This window comes from Pristiophorus japonicus, chromosome 3 (genome assembly GCF_044704955.1).
Source record: "Pristiophorus japonicus isolate sPriJap1 chromosome 3, sPriJap1.hap1, whole genome shotgun sequence".
Taxonomy (NCBI): Eukaryota; Metazoa; Chordata; class Chondrichthyes; family Pristiophoridae; genus Pristiophorus; species Pristiophorus japonicus.
Window position 1 is genome coordinate 32,134,399 of NC_091979.1, and position 23,076 is coordinate 32,157,474.

A 23,076-nucleotide genomic window follows, 5' to 3' on the forward strand; every position below is an offset into this window, starting at 1 on the left:
GGAGGGCTAATAAGGAAAGGGAATACACATTAAATGGTAGGACAGAGAAGTGTAGAGGAACAAAGGCACCTGGGAGTGCAGGTCCACAGATCCCTGAAGTTAGCAGGCCAGGTAGATAAGGTTGTTAAGAAGGCCTACAGAATGCTTGCATGTATTAGCCTAGGCATAGAATATAAGAGTAGGGAGGTTATGCTTGAACTATATAAAGCACTGTTAGGCCACAGCTGGAGTACTGCGTGCATTTCTGGTCACTGCATTTCAGGGAGGACGTGATCGCACTGGAGAGGGTACAGAGGAGATTTACGAGGATGTTGCCAGGAGTGGAGAATCTTAGCTATGAGGACAGATTGGATAGGCTGGGTTTGTTTTCCTTGGAACAGAGGAGATTAAGGGGAGACCTCATTGAGGTGTATAACATTATGAGGGGCCTGGATATAGTGGATAGAAAGGGCCTATTTCCCTTAGCAGAGGGGTCAACAAGCAGGGGACATACATTTAAAGTAATTGTTAGAAGATGTAGAGGGGATTTGAGGGGAAATTTCTTCATGTAGAGGGTTGTGGGTGTCTGGAACTCACTGTATGAAAGGGTGGTAGAGGCAGAAACCCTCACCATATTGAAAAAGTACTTGGATGTGCACTTGAAGTGCCGTAACCTGCAGGGTTACAGACCTAGAGCTGGAAAGTGGGATAAGGCTGGCTAGCCTCTTGTTGTCTGGCATGGACATGATGGGCCGAAATGGCCTCCTTCCATGCTGTAAACTTCTATGATTCTCTGATTCTATCAATTTTCTTCCCTTTGTTTCTTTCCTAAAAGTACTGACTCTTGAATGGAATATGATTCTTCTGTGACGACATTTGACAGTGAACAGCAGCAGCCTAACGAACCAGACTATTTAGGCAGGGGAGAAGGATAAACCCGACAATCACAGGCCAGTCAGTTTAATCTTGGTGGTGGGGAGGCCTTTAGAAACAATAATCCGGGTACAGAAGAGATTTACTAGAATGGTTTCAGCAATGAGGGATTATAGTTATATGGATTGACTGGAGAAGCTGGGGTTGTTCTCCTGAGAGCAGAGAAGTCGAAGAGGAGATTTTGATAGAAGCGTTTAAAATCATGAAGGGTTTAAAAATAGAGGAAATATAGAGAAACTCTTCCAATGTCTGAACGGTCGATAACCAGAGGGCACAGATTAAAGAACCAGTGGCAACATGATGAACATTTTTTACGAGTTGCAGGGATATGGGGACGGAGTGGGGCAGTGGGACAAACTGGATCGCCCTTTCTAAGAGCTGGTGCAGACTCGATGGGACGAATGGCCTCCTTCTGTGCTGTTCTTTTCTGTGATTGAAACCAAGCTAAATGCTGTTTGCTACAGGAATATCAAAACAGGAAGGAGTCAGCAGCAGAGGTGGCACAGAGTAAAGAGAGCGAGACCCGAGGACAGCATGGACCTGCGAGGAGTCGGCAGATACAAATCCGCCGAATTCCAAATGAACAACCTAATCAAGGAGTGACGTAAGAGGACTGCAGGTAGGAAATTGGCTAGTGAGCATTCACATTTTATTCTCTCTAACTTGACCAGATAAACTAATTAATATAACTATAAATAATCATGTGAATAAAGGGGGAGAAAATCACTATCGCCTCATTTGGAGCGCTGACTCTTAAAAGTTTCAAAAGTTAGCGCCAGGCGTTAAAGATTTCAAGCTTTTAAATAATTCGCTGCTTGTGCTCCAAGAAGGAAATGGAGTGCAATCGGCAGCAGGCGGGGCGGAGAATTCAGCAGCGCTGGCGACGGGTCATCAAGCAGAAACTTTAATACTGATCCTCTCTCCATATTTGCTGCTTGACCTGCTGAGCAGTTCTGACGACGGCTCCTTCCGTCCCTTCAAGGGAAGGGTCATCGTTGCAGGCTCTGCAAGGGAAAAACTTACCTGGTCCCAGATGGCAGCCTTGCATGCTGGTGAAGTCTTGACAAAGTGCCCCAGAAAGTCTCCCGATGCGTTTTAGAACACCTCCTCACTGCTTCAGCAGGACATGAAATGGTGAGTATTCCTTTAAATAGTGCTTGAAATCCACATCAACACCTTGCTTACTCCAGAACAGCTGGTCGCTGTTAGGGAAGCATCATTAGGACAAGCAAAATTTTAATTTGATTTTACATTTTAAAGTTTAATTTGTTTTAATTGCCAGTGCTTTTAGTGTCCCCCTCCCCTTTTATAGGGGGCACTGGAAAAAATTTGATTTTAGCGCCCCAAAAAAAAAACCAAAAAAAAAAGGAAAAAGAAAAAGAGGCCTTGAAAATGTCTGCTGTGTCACCCAGGCGGGTGGCACGGTTTAATGTTTCTGTTTATTTTCAGGTAAACTCAAAAGAGTTTCATTAGGACAAGCATTAGCCACCAAAATGCCGTGTAGCCTCCTTTAATGAACACCGGCAGGCATTTTCAGTGGCAATCAGTCCTTTAACGAGCCTACGGGCGGCCACTCCTAGCACACACGTCAACCCCTTTACCAAGATGGTGTCTTGCACTAAACGCATCGAGTCAAATAAGGATCAGCTCAAGACCCCAACTTGGCCACCTTGGACGATCTTTAGCACCTGAATGTGCTGTCAAAAATCGCCCCCCTCAGGCTAGGTGACCAAAAGCTTGGTTTTAAGGAGTGTACTAAAGGGGAGCGAGAGTTAGAGAGGCACAGAGGTTAAGGAGAAGGAATTCCAGAGCTGAACAATATGATTCAGCTGCAACTTCCTACTATACCAATGTAACGTTTTCCATTTCCCACTATCTATAAACCTATACCCACCAGTAATTGGTTTGAGATTGCCAATACCCATTTCACATAGGATCCTTACAACTCACAGTCCGAGGAGGCTTTAATTCCATCAGTTTGGGTTGGATTCAAAATCCTGCTCCAAGAGCTACAAAGTCTGGTGTATTAACATGCTCCGCCACCCATATGCTTCCATCACAGCTTGAGTAGTGATGTGACCTCTGCCTTTAACAGCTGCCGGCAACGATCATTCTTATATATTGCTCCCTCCAACGTGGTCGTTGCAGAGCAGTGAAGCGTAAAATGCACTTATGTGTAACCATCTTGCTATTGCAGCAGCACTATGCATTGCGACATAGCTTACAATGTAGCGATAAGTGTGTGTGTAAAAAATGACTCCTGGTTTACACCAGTGGTGGTGCAGAATAGAGACAGAATGTATGCAAAGTAAGGCACAAAACAATGGGTGCACCATTTACAGAGGCGCAGTGATAAATGGATATGGGTGACAGAATTATGCATATATGTCATTTCACAAAAAAGGCACAATTGGAGTCTCTCACGAAGAAATCCCATCTCTGCACCAACAAATTAAATTAGCTCATGAGAACACAGCTGCTGCTGGAGACTGAATGAGCTCCTTAACCACTTCAAGCGGACATTCTCGACGCCAGCTAGCAACTACCACTGAATGGCACTAATGACACCGACAATCATCACAGGCAAGTGCTTGCCAATTTTGAAATTGAAATTTAAGAACATAATGAGGAAATGAGAAACAAAATCATTTAACTCGCTCATTCCACAGGACATGTAAAATCTATTATATCATACATCTATCACACTCTTGCAGGACATGTACAATCTATTGTTAATTCGATCTACCACACTCCTATAGGCTATGTACAATCTATCATAGACATACCCCACTCCTACAGGCCATATATAATCTATTGTGTCATAGGTCCACCCTACTCCTACATGTTCTGTACAATCTACTCTACCATAAATCTACCCTACTTGTTTAATTTACTGAAGGAAAGTCCCATTTTTTTTCCCTGACTTCAAAGATAATCAAGCAAATTTGCAGAATATCTGTCGCATTCCTCATTTCCACTATTCAACTCTTTCAACAGATGAGATTTCCTTGTCTACACAGCATAGGAACCACAATTTACAGGGCATTAGCTTGCCTGTGAGTAAGAACGGAGTCAGAAAGAACTTGCAATTAGGTAGCATCTTTCACACGGTCGAGTGCTTCAGAGGCAGTAGATTACTTTTTTATGTACAGTCATTGTTGTATAGGCAAACAAAGCAATTTTTTAAATTCAGTCATGGTATGACTGTGGGTGTCATTGGTAGGCCAGCATTTATTGCCCATCCCTAATTGCCTTTGAGAAAGTGGTGAGCCACCTTCTTGAACCGGTGCAGTCCTAGTGGCGCTTATTGCTTTTCGTAGCGGTTTGTTGTGAGACCTTGCATACAGAAGGGTCTCACAAGCAACAAGTAAGAGAAACGCCAAGTCAGTCTGTTTTGGTGAGGTTGATTGAGTGACAAATGTTGGCCAAGATACCAGGAGAATTTCATACTCTTCTTCAAATAGCATTGTGGGCTCCTTTAGCTCCACCTGAATGGCTGACAAGGCCTCAGTTTAACATGTCATCTGAAGGACAGTCCTGCACTGAAATGTCAGTCTAAATTACAAGCTCATTTACTGGACTAGAGCATGAACCTGTAACGTAAGAGCACTGCCATTGAGCCAAGCTGATGTTTGCCCTCAAGCCTTCAATCTTATTCTGTACCAGACGCTCATCTAGTTTTTTTGAAGCACCTAATCTACGAGAAAAAGTTAATGGGACAGGGGGGGTGGGGGATTGTTGATATAAGACATGATCTAGGTATTTAAAATGAAAATGGATCAGACATTATAGATGTAAGTAGTCTATTTAATTTACATAAGCATAAAGCAACACAACATGAGCACTAAATTAACAAGCTTCAAGTGGTGAGAGCCACACTTAATAGTTACGCATATTAAACAAAAGAGAAATGATTTGGCTGTAAAACTTTATATGGTTATTCTACTCATTTTCTTTGCCCTACATCTTTTCCATTTCCTTCTTCTAAATTTCCATTTTATTTATACATTGATAACCTCCAGCATGTTGCATGTTCACCCTTCTAGGTGGAGTTTCTGGAAATTTCTTTCTTATGTATTACATATTATTATAGTACAGAGAATGTACAGCATAGAAACAGGCACTCTGGCCTAACTGATCCATGCATTACCCAAGCCTCTTCCCACCCCTCGTCATCTAACCCTGTCAACATAACCTTCTATTATAAACTAAAGGGCGCAATTCTAAAGGGGGTGCATGAACAGAGAGACCTGAGTGTATACGAGCACAAATCGTTGAAGGAGGCAGGGCAGGTTGTGAAAGTGGTTAAAAAAGCATACAGGATCTGGGCTTCATAAATAGAGGTAAGGACATTATGATGAACCTTTATAAAACATTGGTGCAGCCTCAACTAGAATGTTGTATCCACCTCTGGGCACTGAATTTTAGGAAAGATGTGAAAATCTTAGAGAGGGTGGAGATAAGATTTACAAGATTAGTTCCAGGGACGGGCGACTTCAGTTACGTGGATAGACTAGAGAAGCCACAATTGTTCTCCTTAGAGCAGGAAATGTTGAGAGAAGACTTGTTAGAAGTGTTAAAAATCATGAGGGGTCTCGACAGAGTAGATTAAAAGAAAGTGTTCCCATTGGCAGAGGGTCATGAATGAGAGGACACAGGTTTAAGGTGATTGGTAGAAGAACAAAAGGGGATATGAGGAAAAATGTTTTAATGAAGAGAGTGGTTATGATCAAGAATGCACTGCCTGAAAGGGTGGTGAAGGCAGAATCAATTCTGGCTTTCAAAAGGGAATTAGATAAGTACCTGAAGAAAAAATATTTGCAGGGCTATGGGGAAAGGGTGGGGGAGTGGGACTAGCTGAAGTGTTCTTGCAGAGAGCCGGCACGGGCTGAACGGGCCAAAAGGCCTCCTTCAGTGCTGGAACCATTCTATGATTCCATTTCTTTCTCCCTCAGGATTTTATCTTGCATCCCCTTAAATACATCTATTCTAATTGCCTCAACTGCTCCTTGTGGTCGTGATGTCCACTTTGTAGCCACTGTTTGGGTAATGAAGTTTCTCCTAAATTACCTATTCGATTTATTAGTAATTATCTTATATTTATGGCCCCTTTTTTTGTTTTCCTTCACAAGTGGAAACATCTTCTCCAAATAGAATCATTGATGCATAGAAATTGACGGCACAGAAGATGGCCATTCGGCCCATCATTTCCGTCCCGGCCGAAAAAAAGTCAACTAGCCTAATCCACTTTCCAGCTCTTGGTCCGTAGCCTTGTAGGTTATGGCACTTCAAGTGAATATCCAAGTACTTTTAAAATGTGATTAGGGTTTCTGCCTCCACCACCCTTTCGGGGAGACTCACCGCTCTCTGGCTGAAAAATGTTCTCCTCAACTCTCTTCTAATCCTTCTACCAATTAATTTACATCTGTTTCTCTCGTTATTGACATCTCTGCTAAGGGAAATAGGTCCTTCCTATCCACTCTCTCCGGTCCCTCATCATTTTGTACACCTCAATTAAGTCTGCCCTCAGCCTCCTCTGTTCCAAAGAAAACAACCCCAGCCTATCTAATCTTTCCTCATAGCTAAAGTTCTCCAGTCAAGGCAACATCCTCGTAAATCTCCTCTGCACTCTCCCTCGTGCAATCACATCGTTCCTGTAATGTGGTGACCAGAACTGTACACACAGTTTACCCTTCAGACTTCTCTTTTTGTCAGGAAAGATCCCCAACCTGTTCAATCATTTGCTGATAGTTATAACATCTCAGTTCTGATTTCATCCTTGCAAACCTTTTTCTCACCTTCTCTACTGCCTCAATATCCTTTTTTAAAGAAGATCATTTATATTTATAAGAATGTAGCATTCTTTTATCCTCTAACTCCTGCTACCATTAATATATTCATATGCCTGGACTGGAGAATTTTGGCTATAAGGAAAGATTGGAGATGCTGGGTCTGTTTTCTTTGGAACAGAGGAGGCTGAAGGGAGACCTGATTTGTTGAGTCCTTAATTCTTAAACATAATCACACGAGGCACGTACTGCAGACACAATCACTCTGTGACCTTCACTTTTATTCTCTGGACCAAGGAGTGCTGAGCCTGCGAGGGACCTCCCCTTATATACCTGAATCTCCAGGTAAGGAGTGTCTCCCACAAATACATACCCTGTGGTCAAGGTGAGCATTTCTAGTAAGTATGTACAGTATGTAGTGGTTACATGAGGGTTACAATTGTGTAAGGGTTACAATAGTATGCTGGTTACATACATGACATCACCTCTCCCCTCACGTCTTTTTGACTCAAAGGTTAAGTCTATCGGGTGGTCGACGCTCTCTCGTGGAGCGCCGCAGTTGAGGCTCTGGTGGCTGAGCCTTAGCATGCGTTTCTGTCACCTGAGGTGATTCCGGCCTGTCCGGGCTGGCCGCAGGGACTGTGCATGCTGGTGATTGTCCTTGTTGCTCGTCCACTGGCAGTGGTGTGGTTGACATCTCATGCTCTTCTTCATGTTCATCGGTGTCTATGCTGAACCTTTTCTTTACTTGGTCCAAGTGTTTGCGGCATATCTGCCCATTATTGAGTCTGACCACTATGACCCTGTTTCCCTCTTTACCAATTACGGTGCCCTCTAGCCACTTGGGTCCCAATGCATGGTTAAGTACAAATACCGAATCATCCATTTCGATACACCTCTCCCTTGAGTTACGGTCGTGGCACTCGGTTTGGGACTGGCGCTTGCCCTCAACATTGTCTGCCAGGGTTGGGTGAATGAGGGACAGCCGCGTTTTGAGCGTACGTTTCATGAGGAGTTCCGCTGGCGGAACTCCCATGAGCGAGTGCAGCCATGACCTATAGGCCAACAGGAGGTGCGATAGGCAGTACTGCAGAGAGGGTCCTTGGATGCGGAGCATGCCTTGCTTTGTGACTTGGACCGCACGTTCTGCCTGGCCATTGGAAGCCGGCTTGAACGGCGCCGTCCGGACCTGTTTGATGCGATTACCCGACATAAACTCCTGGAATTCATGGCTGGTGAAACACAGGCCATTGTCGCTGACCAGAATGTCCGGTAAGCCATGGGTCGCAAAAAAAACGTGCGCAGGCTCTCCACGGTGATGGATGTCGTGCACGAGTTTAATATGATGCACTTGATCTATTTCGAGTATGCATCGACAATTATCAAGAACATTTTTCCCATGAACGGGCCAGCATAGTCCACGTGAATGCATGACCAAGGCTTGGTGGGCCAGGGCCACAGGCTGAGCGGGGCCTCCCTAGGGACATTGCCCAGCTGGGCACATGTCGTGCACCTGTGAACCCAGTGTTCCAGGTCTGAGTCAATCCCCGGCCACCATACATGTGACCGGGCAATTGCCTTCATTAGCACAATTCCAGGGTGCTCGCTGTGGAGTTCCCTGATGAATGCTTCCCTCCCCTTCTGGGGCATGACTACTCGGCTGCCCCATAGCAGGCAGTCGGCTTGGATGGAGAGCTCATCCATCCGTCTCTGAAATGGTCTGACCTCCTCGGGGCACGCCCTGTGTGCGGGCGCCCAATCCCCAGTCAGAACACATTTCTTTATCATGGAGAGGAGGGGGTCCCTGTTGGTCCAGAGTTTGATCTGGTGGGCTGTGATGGGAGAGCCTGCGGTGTCCAAAGTCTCAATGGCAATGACCATTTCAGCCCTTTGCTCCCCGCCCTCTCGGTGGTGGCCAGGGGAAGCCTGCTGAGCGCGTCAGCGCAGTTTTTGGTGCCTGGCCGGTGCTGTATAGTGTAGTCATATGCAGCCAGCGTGAGAGCCCATCACTGTATGCGAGCTGACGCATTTGCATTGACCACCTTGCTGTCAGACAACAGAGAAGTTAACGGCTTGTGGTCCGTTTCTAACTTGAACGGTCTGCCGAAAAGGTTTTGGGCAATTATTTTCGCACCATAAACGCAAGCGAGTGCTTCCTTTTCGACCATGCCATACCCACGCTCTGCCTGGGAGAGCGACCTGGAGGCATAAGCCACCGGTTGGAGTTGTCCGTCTCCATTACCCTGCTGCAACACACACCCAACCCCGTATGATGATGCATCGCATGTTAAAACTAGTTTTTTACAGGGGTCATACAATGTTAACAGTTTGTTGGAACAAAGCAGATTCCGTGCCCTGTTGAAAGCCCGTTCTTGACAGTCCCCCCAACACCATTCGCAACCCTTACACAGGGGCACATGTAACGGCTCCAACAATGTGCTTAAGTTCGACAGGAAGTTCCCGAAATAGTTCAAAAGTCCCAGGAACGATCGCAACTTCGATGTGTTACCGGGCTGGGGCACACGACAGATCACCTCCTTTTTGGATTCGGTAGGCCGGATCCCGTCTGCGGCAACTCTCCTGCCCAAAAATTCGACCTCTGGGGCCAAAAACACTCATTTGGCCTTCTTCAGCCGCAGGCCTACCCGGTCCAGTCGGCATAGCACCTCTTCCAGGTTGTGGAGGTGTTCCTCGGTGTCTCGACCCGTTATTAGGATGTCATCCTGGAATACGATTATGCCGGGAATGGACTTCAGCAAGCTTTCCATGTTTCTCTGAAAGATTGCGGCTGCCGAACAGATGCCAAAAGGACACCAGTTGTAGATGAATAAACCCTAGTGCGTCGTGATGGTGGTCAGAAGCTTGGATTCTTCATCCAGTTCCTGAGTCATCTAGGCCGAAGTGAGATCCAATTTAGTGAACAGCTTGTCACTTGCCAACATGGCAAAAAGGTCCTCCACCCTTGGGAGTGGGTATTCGTCCTGCAGGGACACCCGATTGATGATGGCTTTGTAGTCACCGCAGATCCTAACCGAGCCATCCGCTTTAAGGACAGGAACAATGGGACTTGCCCAGTCACTGAATTCAACAGGCGAAATTATGCCCTCTCTGAGCAGCCTGTCCAGTTCACTCTCAATTTTCTCACACATCATGTACGGCACCACTCTGGCTTTGTGGTGCACTGGTCTGGCGTCTGGTGTGATGCATATCACTACATTTGTGCCCTTGAACGTTCCGACACCGGGTTGAAACAGTGACCTGAATTTTTGTAGTACCTGGGAGCATGAACTTCGCTTCACAGATGAAATGGCGTGCACATCCCCCCATTTCCAGTTCATCTCAGTTAGCCAGCTCCTTCCCAAAAGCGCGGAGCCAATTCCTGGAATGATCCAGAGTGGCAGCCGGTTCTGTGACCCATTGTGTGTTACCACCAAGTTTGCACTGCCTAGCACTGGAATGATGTCTTGGGTGTACGTCCGTAGCTGCGTATTAATTCATTCCAGTTTGGCCTGCTAGCTCTGTGTGGCCATAGTTTCTCAAATTGTTGTGCACTCATGAGGGACTGGCTAGCTCCTGTGTCCATGCGCACCGGGATGCCATTCAATAAAACTTTCATCATCATGGATGGCATTTTGGTGTATGAGCTGTGGACATCAGCCACATGAACCCGATGAACTTCAGCATCCATGGCTTTACCCCAGGCATTGTCCTGCACTGCAATCCCCTCGCCTGATTTCTCTGTCTCATAGATTAGCCTCGCTACCGGCTATTTGCAAACCCTAGCCAAATGTCCTCTGGCATTACAATTCCTACAGATGAACTGCTGAAATTTGTAGCTTTTCACATAATGTCTGCCTCCGCATCTCCAGCATTGGCTGAGATCGTTGTTCACAAAAGGACTGTTAGCAGGCATTCCTCTCTGATTGTTACCTTGGTTGTTTCTAAACACTCTGATGGTGGGTGTTAATGATCCCCTTGATGGCGTGAATTGCTGCTTCCCTCTCCATTGTCCCTGTCGGAGGCCCACCTTAGAGTCGGTTTCAGCTTGGGCAGTTACAAAATGCCTTTGTCTGACTGCTGCAGTTTCAAAATACCTTTGCCTGACTGCGAGATCTTGAGCTGCATTTATCACATTAATTCCTTGGTCCGTCGCCACGTTGGACCCAGGACTACTCGTGCAAATTAGCTTGGTCTCTTCTTCCCCTGCGATGAAAGTTTGAGCTATCAATGCTGCCCCTTCTAGAGTTAAGTCCTTGGTCTCTATGAGCTTCCTGAAGATCCCGGCATGGCTAATGCCCTCAATAAAGAAATCCCTTAACATCTCTCCCCTGCAGGCGTCTGAGAACATACAGAGGCTGGCCAAGCACCACAAGTCTGCCACGGAGTCCGAGATGTTTTGCCCTTCCCGATGTCAGTGTGTGTAGAACCGGTGCTGGGCCATGTGTATGCTGCTCGCCAGTTTTAAATGTTTGCTGATCAGCTGGCTGAGCACTTCAAAAGACTTGTCGGCCGGTTTGTGGGGTGCGAGCAGGTCCTTCATCAGCGCGTACGTTTTTGTCCCGCAGCTTGTTAGTAGATGTGCCCTCCGCTTGTCAGCCGCATCCTCTCCCAGCCAGTCCTTCGTGACAAAGGTCTGCTGGAGTCACTCCACAAAATCGTCCCAGTCTTCACCCACACAGTAACGTTCCTCTGAGCTACCAGTGGCCATCCTCTGGGTTCAGTGATTCACGTTTCCCGTCGCCAGGTGTTGAGTCCTTAACTCTTAAACATAATCACACGAGGCACGTACTGCAGACACAGTCACTCTGTGACCTTCACCTTTATTCTCTGGACCAAGGAGTGCTGGCCCTGCGAGGGACCTCCCCTTATATACCTGAATCTCCAGGTAAGGAGTGTCTCCCACAAGTACACCCCCTGTGGTCAAGGTGTGCATTTCTAGTAAGTATGTGCAGTATATAATGGTTACATGAGGTTTACAATTGAATAAGGGTTACAGTAGTATGCTGGTTACATACATGACATAATTGAGGAGTATAAAATTATGAGGGGCCTGGCAGAGGGGTTAACAACCAGGAGACAGAGATTTAAAGTAATTAGGGGAAGGTTTAGAGGAGATATGAGGGGAAATTTCTTCACCCAGAGGGTGGTGGGAGTCTGGAACTCAGTGCCTGAAAGGGTGGCAGAGGCAGAACCCTCATCACATTTAAAAAGTACTTTGATATTCATTAAAGTGTTGTAACCTACAGGGTTACGGAACAAGAACTGGAAAGTGGAATTAGGCTGGATAGCTCTTGGTCGGCCGGCACAGACACGATGGGCCAAAATGGCCTCCTACCGTGTTGTAAATTTCTATGATTCTATACAGAGGGTGGCTTGGTCTTAACCGCTTGGAACATTGAGTTAGATGTTTTCGCTTTGTGTTCAAGCTGTGCGAAAATTGCGCTCAAAATTATGCCTGTTTTCCAAAGTGAAATTACGCTTCAAGCTTCTGCTCAAACTCATTTACATAATCACAGATGTAAATTCCTCTATCTTCTATGCTGGTTTGGTCAATTTTGGCTGGATTGTGCTGGTAAAGCACAGCCAACAGAAACACCATCCCATTATTTTTCATAATGACCATTTTAAACATTGCAGTAACACAATATAGTTTAAATATATAAATAAAAAAAACTTCCAAATAACTTATCTCTATATGGACTCCCACCAAGGCATTGTTCCTGACACCAAGTGGCTGCAGGGCATTCTGGGGGGAGAGGTTGAACAGCCAGAGGTCGTGGTCCACATTGGTACCAATGACATAGGTAGGAAGACGGATGAGGTCCTACAGGCAGAGTTTAGGGAGCTAGGAGAGAGATTAAAAAGCAGGACCTCAAAGGTAGTAATCTCCGGATTACTCCCAGTGCCATGAGCTAGTGAGTACAGAAATAGTAGGATAGAGCAGATGAATACGTGGCTGGAGAGATGGTGCAGGTGGGAGGGCTTTAGTTTCCTGAGGCATTTGGACTGTTTCTTGGGGAGGTGGGACCTGTACAAGCCGGAGGGGTTGCACCTCAACAGGGCCGGGACCATTATCCTCACGGGGGGATTTGCTAGTGCTGTTGGGGAGGGTTTAAACTAGTTTGGCAGGGAGATGGGAACCTGAAAATAGATTCAGCAGGGAAGGGAGTAAAGCTGGAATTAGAAAGCAAAAATAAAGAAAGTGAGTTTGAAGGAGAGAGGAAACGAGCAGGAAAAAAGGATAAAAAAACTAATTTAAAGGCACTTTGTCTAAATGCACATAGCATTTGTGACAAAATAGATAAGTTGACAGCACAAATGAAGACAAATGGGTATGATCTGATAGCCATTAAAGAGACGTGGTTACAAGGTGACCAGGACTGGAAATTAAATATTGTGGGCATTTGAAAATCTGGAAGGACAGACAGAAAGGAAAAGGAGGTGGGGTAGAACTATTGATAAAGGATAGAATCACTGCAATAATGAAAAACGATATTGGCTCAAATAATCAGGATGTTGAAGCAGTTTGGGTGATATAAGGAATAATAAGGGGAAAAAGTCACTGGTGGGCGTAATTTATAGGCCCTCTAACAGCAGCAACTCTGTTGGTCGGCGCATGAATCAGGAAATAGTGGGGGCTTGTGATAGCGCAAATGTACCCTCCAAGAATCACTCGTCACTCAGGGTCGGTCCATACATCAAAACGGTTTATTACGCTGGCGGGGAGATGAAGCCACTGGTTCATCCAGGTACCTCTCTCTGCCGAACAAAGGGTTTCATGGATTTTTATATGTTTTACAACAGTTTACTACAGTTACATCAGCCCATTTCGGTCAGACACTATCCAATCATATTGATTATAGATTACATATAGATTCAAATAGACTAGTAGAAGTGGTCTCTAAACATTAGGTGGCTGCGTGATTGCCTCATGTGTTGTTAAGAGTTATTCATGGTCTTATGACATGGTCCGGGCGCCCTTTATCTTACTGTCCTTGGGTGCTGTCTTTGGGCAGTCTCCTTATCTCAATCCTGTAACAGAGTCATATTGTTCTAACATGAACCAGGACATCTTGTCTGAGGCCTGAAAGCTAGTTGATTAGGGACATCTGCAGAACTCGTTTTTTATGTGTAATTCCTGTGTGAGAAATGGCAGTTATCAGTAACTAGGAATGCAGTCTCTTTCGGCTAGCTGAAATCCCTTGAGGCTTTGCTGAATCACAGGCAGCCATCTTCATACATTTTACACACACATTTAATTCTTACATTATGCATATTTAGTTCTAACATTGTGCTACATGTGTCTTTACTCTATTGGAAAATCTCTCTCTCTAACAGCTTGTAAAAAGGGAACAGCAATAATCGTGGGTGATTTTAACCACCATATTGATTGGACAAATCAAGTTGGTCTGGGTAGCCTTGAGGAAGAGTTCATAGAGTGCATAAGGGACAGGTTCCTTGAGCAGTATGTAACGGAACCAACCAGGTAGCAGGCTATCTTAGATCTGGTCCTTTGTAATGAGACAGGATGAATAAAAAATCTCCTAGTAAAGGATCCTCTTGGAATGAGTGATCATAGCATGATTGAATTTCAAATTCAGATGGAGGGTGAGAAAGTTGGATCTCCAATCAACATACTAAGCTTAAATAAACGAGACTATGAAGGTATGAGGGCAGTGTTGGCTAAAGTGGACTGGGAAAATAGATTAAAGTGCAGAAGTGTTGATGAACAGTTGTGTATATTTAAGGAGATATTTCACAACTCTCAAGAAAAATATATTCCAGTGAGGAGGAAAGTGTGTAAGAGAAAAGTTAGCCATTGGTGGCTAACTAAGGAAATAAAGGACGGTGTCCAATTAAAAACAAGGGCATACAAAGTGGCCAAAACTAGTGGGAGGACAGAAGATTGGGAAACTTTTAAAAGCCAGCAAAGAATTACTAAAAAAATGATTAAGAAAGAGAAGGTAGACTATGAAAATAAGCTAGCACAAAAGATAAAAACAGATAGCAAGAGTTTCTATAGGTATATAAAAAAGAAAAGAGTGGCTAATGTAAATGTTGGTCCCTCAGAGGACGAGGAATTAGTAATGGGGAACATGGAGATGGCAGAAACTCTGAACAAATATTTTGTATCGATCTTTATGGTAGAGGTCACTAACAATATTCCAAAAGTGGATAGTCAAGGGGCTATGGGGGGAGGAACTTAACACAATCACAATCACTAAGGAGGTGGTACTCAGTAAGATAATGGGACTAAAGGCAGATAAATCCCTTGGACCTGATGGCTTGCATCCGAGGGTCTTCAGAGGAGTAGCAGCAGGGATTGTGGATGCATTGGTTGTAATTTACCAAAATTCCCTGTATTCTGGGGAGGTCACAGCAGATTGGAAAACTGCAAATGTAACACACCTATTCAAAAATGAGATAGAGAAAAAGCAGGATATTATTGGCCAGTTAGCCTAACTTCTGTGGTTGGGAAAATGATGGCGTCCATTATTAAAGAAGTAGTAGCAGCACATTTGGAAAAGCAAAATTCGGTCAGGCAGAGTCAGCATGGAATTATGAAGGGGAAGTCATGTTGAAAAATTTGCTGGAATTCTTTGAGGATGTAACAAACAGGGTGGATAAAGGGGAACCAGTGGATGTGGTGTATTTAGACTTCCAGAAGCCATTTGACAAGGTGCCACATAAAAGGTTACTGCACAGGATAAAAGTTCACAGATTTGGGTATAATATATTAGAGGTTTGGATAACTAACAGAAAACAGAGAGTAGGGATAAATGGTTCATTCTCTGGTTGGCAACCAGTAATTAGTGGGGTGCCACAGGGATTGGAGCTGGGACCCCAATTATTTACAATCTATATTAACGACTTGGAAGAAGGAACTGAGTGTAACGTAGCCAAGTTTGCTGATGATACAAAGATGGGAGGAAAAGCAATGTGTGAGGAGGACACAAAAAATCTGCAAAAGGACATAGACAGGCTAAGTGAGTGGGCTAAATTTGGCAGATGGAGAATAATGTTGGAAAGTGTGAAGTCCTGCACCTTGGCAGAAAAAAATCAAAGAACAAGTTATTATTTAAATGGAGAAAGATTGCAAAGTGCTGCAGTACAGCGGGACCTGGGGGTACTTGTGCACGAAACACAAAAGGATAGTATGCAGGTACAGCAAGTGATCAGGAAGGCCAATGGAATCTTGGCCTTTATTGCAAAGGGGATGGAGTATAAAAGCAGGGAAGTCTTGCTACAGCTATACAGGGTATTAATGAGGCCACACCTGGAATACTGCCAGCAGTTTTGTTTTCCATATTTACGAAAGGATATATTTGCTTTGCAGGCAGTTCAGAGAAGGTTAACTAGGTTGATTCTGGAGATGAGGGGGTTGACTTATGAGGAAAGGTTGAGTAGTTTGGGCCTCTACTCATTGGAATTCAGAAGAATGAAAGGTAATCTTATCGAAAAGTGTAATATTATGAGAGGGCTTGACAAGGTTGATGCAGAGAGGATGTTTCCACTGATGGGGGAGACTAGAACTAGAGGGCATAATCTTAAAATAAGGGGCCGTCCATTTAAAACTGAGATGAGGAGAAATTTCTTCTCTGAGGGTTGTAAATCTGTGGAATTCGCTGCCTCAGAGAGCTGTGGAAGCAGGGACATTGAATAAATTTAAGACAGAAATAAACGATAAGGGGTTATGGGGTGTGGGCAGGGAAGCGGGCACGAGTCCATGATCGGATCGGCCATGAACATATTAAATGGCGGAGCAGGTACGAGGTGCTGTATGGCCTACTCCTGCTCCTAATTCTTATGTTCTTATAGAAACATTGAAACATAGAAAAAAGATGCAGGAGTAGGCCATTCGGACCTTCGAGCCTGCACCACCATTCAATATGATCATGGCTGATCATGCAACTTCAATACCCCGTTACTGCTTTCTCTCCATACCCCTTGATCCCTTTAGCCGTAAGGGCCACATCTAACTCCCTTTTGAATATAGCTAACAAACTGGCCTCAACAACTTTCGATGGTAGAGAATTCCAAAGATTCACAATTCTCTGAGTGAAGAAGTTTCTCCTCATCTCGGTCCTAAATGGCTTACCCTTTATCCTTAGACTGACCCCTGGTTCTGGACTTATCCAACATCGGGAACATTCTTCCTGTCCAAACCCATCAGAATTTTATATGTTTCTATGAGATCCCCTCTCATTCTTCTTAATTCCACTGAATATAAGCCTAGTCGATTCAGTTTTTCTTCATATGTCAGTCATGCAATCCCGGGAATCAGTCTGTTGAATGTTCGCTGCACTCCCTCAATAACAAGAATGTCCTTCCTCAAATTAGGAGACCTAATTTCCTATTCAAGGTGTGGCCTCACGAAGGCCCTGTACAATTGCTACCAGTTTGGTTAGCCCAATCAATATATAGATTAAAGTCACCCATGATAACTGCAGTACTTTTATTGCACGCATCCTTAATTTTCTGTTTGATGCCATCCCCAACGTCACTACTACTGTTTGGTGGACACTGGAGACATGCAGCAGAAATTGGAATGCGGATAAAATTTAGAGCCTGGCAGAAGTGGGCATTCTGTGGTAGTCACATTTTTTGGCAAATTTAAAATGCGAAAGCTTGACTTACTTCTTACTCCATCAGTAATACCTGTTTGAATTCTGCAGTCTTTGAAGTTCATGGGTTGTTTTTTGTGCTGCTATTCATGGATTTAGGTTTTATCCACCAACAACAGCACAGAGGACAAACCTCAAGAACATGGAGTTCAAACAAGTAAAACCAGTGGAGCCAGAAGAGGCAGCCAACATCATAGGATAGAAAGCAAAATACCACAATTGCCAGAAATCTGAAACAAAATCTGAGGCAGCATCTGAGAAGAGAGCAGACAAGTTAGGAGGAGGATGCTAAAAGGCTGCAGGGGGACTTAGATAGGTTAGGTGAGTGGGCAAACGCATGGCAGATGCAGTATAATGTGGATAAATGTGAGGTTATACCTTTGGTGGCAAAAACACGAAGGCAGAATATTATCTGAATGGTGGCAGATTAGGAAAAGGGGAGGTGCAACAAGACCTGAGTGTCATGGTTCATCCGTCATTGAAAGTTGGCATACAGGTACAGAAGGCAGTGAAGAAGGAAAATGGCATGTTGGCCTTCATAGCTAGGTGACTTGAGTATAGGAGTGGGGAGGTCTTACTGCAATTGTACAGGGCCTTAGTGAGGCCTCACCTGGAATATTGTGTTCAGTTTTGGTCTCCTAATCTGAGGAAGGACGTTCTTGCCATTGAGGGAGTGCAGCGAAGGTTCACCAGACTGATTCCCGGGATGGCAGGACTGACATATGAGGAGAGACTGGATCGACTGGGCCTGTATTCACTGGAGTTTAGAAGGATGAGAGGGGATCTCATAGAAACATATAAAATTCTGACAGGACTGGACAGGTTAGATGCAGGTAGAATGGTCCTGATGTTAGGGAAGTCCAGAACCAGGGGACATAGTCTAAGGATAAGGGGTAAGCTATTTAGGACTGAGATGAGGAGAAACTTCTTCACTCAGAGAGTTTTTAACCTGTAGAATTCCCTGCCGCAGAGAGTTGTTGATGCCAGTTCATTGGATATATTCAAGAGGGAGTTGGATATGGCCCTTATGGCTAAAGGGATCAAGGGGTATGAAGAGAAAGCAGGAAAGGGGTACTGAGGTGAATGATCAGCTATGATCTTATTGAATGGTGGTGCAGGCTTGAAGGGCCGAATGGCCTACTCCTGCATCTATTTTCTCTGTTTCTATTTCTATGATAAGACATGATTCAGGTGCGACCCTTAGCAAGACATTTTGTGCGACAACCGAATGTTGGAGCAGGAGCAATTTTCAGCTAAGGGCAGCAGTAAGCAAGTTCAGAGCGAGAGAGCAGCGATCAACATTGCCCACATTTTTCTAATTGGGATACTTTCTTTTACCCCTGCCCTTTGTTTTTGCCCTCTAACCATTTCTCTATCCACGTAGTCATATTCCTCTTAATTTCATGTACAATTATCTTTGCCATAAGTCTGTTATGTAGTACCTTAGGCAATGCCTTTTGAAATTCCATAGAAACCACATCCACAGCATTTTCTTTATCTATCCTGTTATTCTTTTTTCAAGGAATATTATTAGGTTGATGTTCTTATGTTCTCACATTGGTCTATCTGTGCTGTATTTCAGGGATCCATGGACCCCGGTTGTCAACCCCTGGCATTAAGGACATGATTTGAGCGGCTCACTGACCTCCCCAGCAATTATCCATAGCAAGTATCACTTTAGTCCCCGGCCCAGCCCTGGCTCCTCAAAAGTTGTGAGCAACCCGAAACCAGTGTTTGGTCCCAGAACCTCATGGTCATCGGTCCGCGTATTCTCAAGGAACGGTGTCCAGTCTCAAGGTGTTAGTAAGGGACAAATGGAGAAGCAAGAGCTGGCATGGCCGTCAACACCATTAGTATCATCAGCACTCTGTGAGCTCTAATGACAATTTACCAACCTCAGTGACACTTTTACCAACCGCAGTGACAGTCTACGAACTTCAGTATAACTCTACCAACCTCCGCAATAGTCTATTAACTTAAGCAGAAGTCTACCAACCTCAGAAATAGTCTCAACAGTCTCAGTACAGAAAAATACTTGTGTTGTGTTCAGATCAGCCATGATCTTATTGAATGGCGGAGCAGGCTCAAGGGGCCAAATGGCCTCCTCCTGCTCCTATTTCTTATGTTCTTATGTGTGACAGGAGGTCCCTGGAATTACTATAGCATGGGAGGGGGAGCCTCAGAAGCAAAAGTTTGAGAACCCTTGCTTTAGTTGATGGTTAATGCTCTGGCTCTTTCATCCATTAGTCCTTTCCTCCTTCATTATCAAATTCAAATGGGATGCAGGACATGAAAATTAATATAAGCAAAAATAATTTATCATAACCTCAGGAAAAAAAGGTTGCTCACTGTGCTTGCCAACACTGAGATACACACATCAGCAGGCCGCGGCCATTAGGGGGAGCAGCATGCGGTGGCATACCACTGCAGGGAGCAGCACGTGCTGCTGCAGGAGAGCAACGGATGACTGCAGTGCGGGCAGTTACAGCAGGAGTTACGAAGTCGGGACAAAGGAGTGGCAAGAGGTGAGAGTTTGGGGCTAAGAAGAGGCGAGGGGCCCAGGGGCAGCACAGGCCAGCACACACTGCGATATGTGTGCGCACTCGGTCCGTGCAGCAGAGCTGGTCTCCAGTCGTCTTAATTGATTCTTGCCACTGGACCAAGACCTAGCTCTGTCAAACCCGTGTGGTGGCTGGTGTGCAACGGCCACCACACGTTAAAAAAAATCCACGCACAGGCATCTTCCACCCTTCATGTAGTTCGGGATCCAGAATAATAGGTCTTTCATTGAAACACCTGTGAACTCATCCCGTTTCGTCGTGGAAGCAAGTCATCCTCGTTTCGAGGGACTGCCTATGATGATGATTATCTTTCATCCATTAACATGTCAATTCTCAAGGCTCTGTCCCCTCTCTCACTCTGTTCCTCCTTCATAATCAATGACCTTCGACATCCATCTTCCAGCTCTATCCATTCCTTTACTGATGCTTAATTTCAACATTTATCAACCCACCTCAGTTTGCAAGACCTCAGTGTTCATAGCCTCCAGTCCTCTTGCAGCACAGTGCCTGATTCATCTCTTGATCTTCTCAAAGCCCTTCGACGGTGCAAATTAATGGTTTCTAAATTTCAGCATCTATGGAATATACAGCAAACAGTTACAAGCTTTTGTAGCTCCGCTCTTACTCTTTACGTATATATATATCGACATCTGACCTCAAATCGAATTTTCATTTCTCTTGCATTGCCAAGAAGCTCAATTTCCACTTTCATGCCAAACATTTTGTTTCCCCTCAAGAGATTAACTCTCCTTCGAGGCCATCGCTATACAAGACTTGAATACAGTGCTCTTATTTAGGATTGGTCTTCTGGCACCTCACTTTCACTTCTGTGAGGGCTAGACAAAAAGGCTTATTGTCTGAAAGAAAAGTCTCTTTCATTTCTAGCCTGTAACCTCTCAATTGTTATATTTTGGATTTTTTTTACACCCTTCCTACTCTAGGCTTTACAGCTCTCAAATCTGAGCCCATTCTCATAATTGAATCCCATCTACCCACACTGCTGCAAGGGGTGAAACCCAATTTAGGGTCCGGGGCATTAATGGGGTGATGTGCACGGTGATGTCATCATGATCTCCGGGCGCAGGAGATCGGGGCGCAAAGCTAAACTCATCCCAAATATGGCGGGAGTCGTTGCCAGCGTCGCGCCCGGGCGGTAAGGCATTTACACACCGTTGGCATCCCCGAGGGCGCTAACAGGTGGCACAAATGCACCAAATTCCTCCGCCTAGGTGACCAAAAGCTTGGTTAAAAAAGTGAGTTTCAAAGAGAGTCTTAGAGATGGGGCAGGAAGTGGAGAGGCAGAGGGGTTTAGAGAGGGAATTCCAGAGCAGGGAGCCTAGAGGACGGGAGGTACAATCACTCATGGTGGGGTGAAGGGAGGGTCAGAGTCAGAGGAATAGGGAGATTGTGGGGGCGGGGGTTTGCAGAACTGGAGGAGATTTCAGAGCTAGGAAAAGGTAAGAGCATGGAGGGAGTTAAACACAACAATTGAAAATGTTTAATTTGAAAGATTGGAAGACCAGGAGCCAATGTTGGCCAATAAGGACTGAGATGGTAGGTGAGTGCAGCAGTGCAGTAGTGAGTGAGAAGTGAAGCCATTTCTGGAGATGCTCTGGCTGCAATTGGATAGGTTAGAGAGGAACCAAGTAATGGATGTCCAACTTCGCTGAACAAGGGACGCGAGGCATTGAAGGAAGAATGGCATGATGAATTGTGTCAAAGGCTGTAGAGAGGCCAAGGAGGCATGATGTGATAATACAGTAACAGTAAATGTAATTTGTGACTTTGGGTGTGGCATGTGTGATTCAACCAGGAAGTTGCAGGTATGATGGGCATGAGCATAGGAGGCTACGACACAGTCAAGGACTTTGGAGAAGAAAGTGAGGTTGGAGATGTGACAGTAATTTGCAATGACAGTGATGTTGAGCATAAGTTTTTTTTTTGAAGGAGCTAATGATTATGATTTTGAAAGGGTGGGAGATAGTAACTTAGGAGCAGCAGCCATTTCAAATCTGAAGCAAATTTACGTTACAAAAAACAACAACAACTTGTATTTATATAGCTCCTTTAACATAGTGAAACATCCGAAGGCGCTTCACAGGTATATTATAAGAGAAAGAAATTTGACACCAAGCCGCATAAGGAGACACATGTGGGGCTGGAGGAGATTACAGAGATAGGGAGGGGCTAAGCCATGGCGGAATTTGTAAACAAGGATGAGAATTTTGAAATCGAGGCGTTGCTTAACCGGAAGCCAATGTGGGTCAGTGAGCACAGGGCTGATGGTTGAATGGGATTTGGTGCAAGTTAGGACACAGGCAGCCGAGTTTTGGATTACCTCAAATTTACGTAGGGTAGAACGTGGGAGGCCAGCCAGGAGTCCATTGGAATAGTCAAGTCTCGTGGTAGCTAAGGCATGGATGAGGCTTTCAGCAACGCATGAGCTGACGCAAGGGCGGAGACGGGCAATGTTACGGAGATGGAAATAGGCGGTCTTAGCTATGCTGCGGATAAATATGACACCAAGGTTGCAAACCGAGTGGTTCAGCCTTCGGTAAATGTTAGGAATGGAGTCAGTGGCTAACGAATGGAGTTTGTGGAGAGGAGCGAAAACAATGGCTTCACTCTTCCCAATATTTAATTGGAGAAAAGATGAAGAAGCAAATAACTTTGATATATATTTACAAAAGCCTTGCATATCCTCCAAATGAAAACAATAAAAGGTCACAATCTAATGTCACATTATTCTTTTAGATACACACAGTGGGGTAGGGTTTCGATGAGGTTGCACTGAAGTGAAATTCGGCCCAAATCAGCCAACTAGCACAAAAGATAACGGAATTAAGCGCGAGTTACATTCAGTGCAAATCGAGTTTCCATGATCTTTTGCGCTGGTTTGAAAAACATCGCGCTGGATGCCGGCCCTGCCCACAAAACTGGTCATGCCCCAGATCCAGTTAATCACCATGGCGAGTTTCCTCTAATTACGCTCGTTTATGGGCCTTCGAGGAGGTTCTTAAAATCAAGCTTTTTTTAAGTGCAAGGGCATTAATAGAGACATTTTTAAAGCTTTTGAATAGTAAACAATATTAATTTACTAAGAAACTGACTACTGTACATCAAAGGAACTAGTAAATTGTTCTGTATAGTTTATTAAGGTCATTTTCCATTATTTAAAATGATGTTACT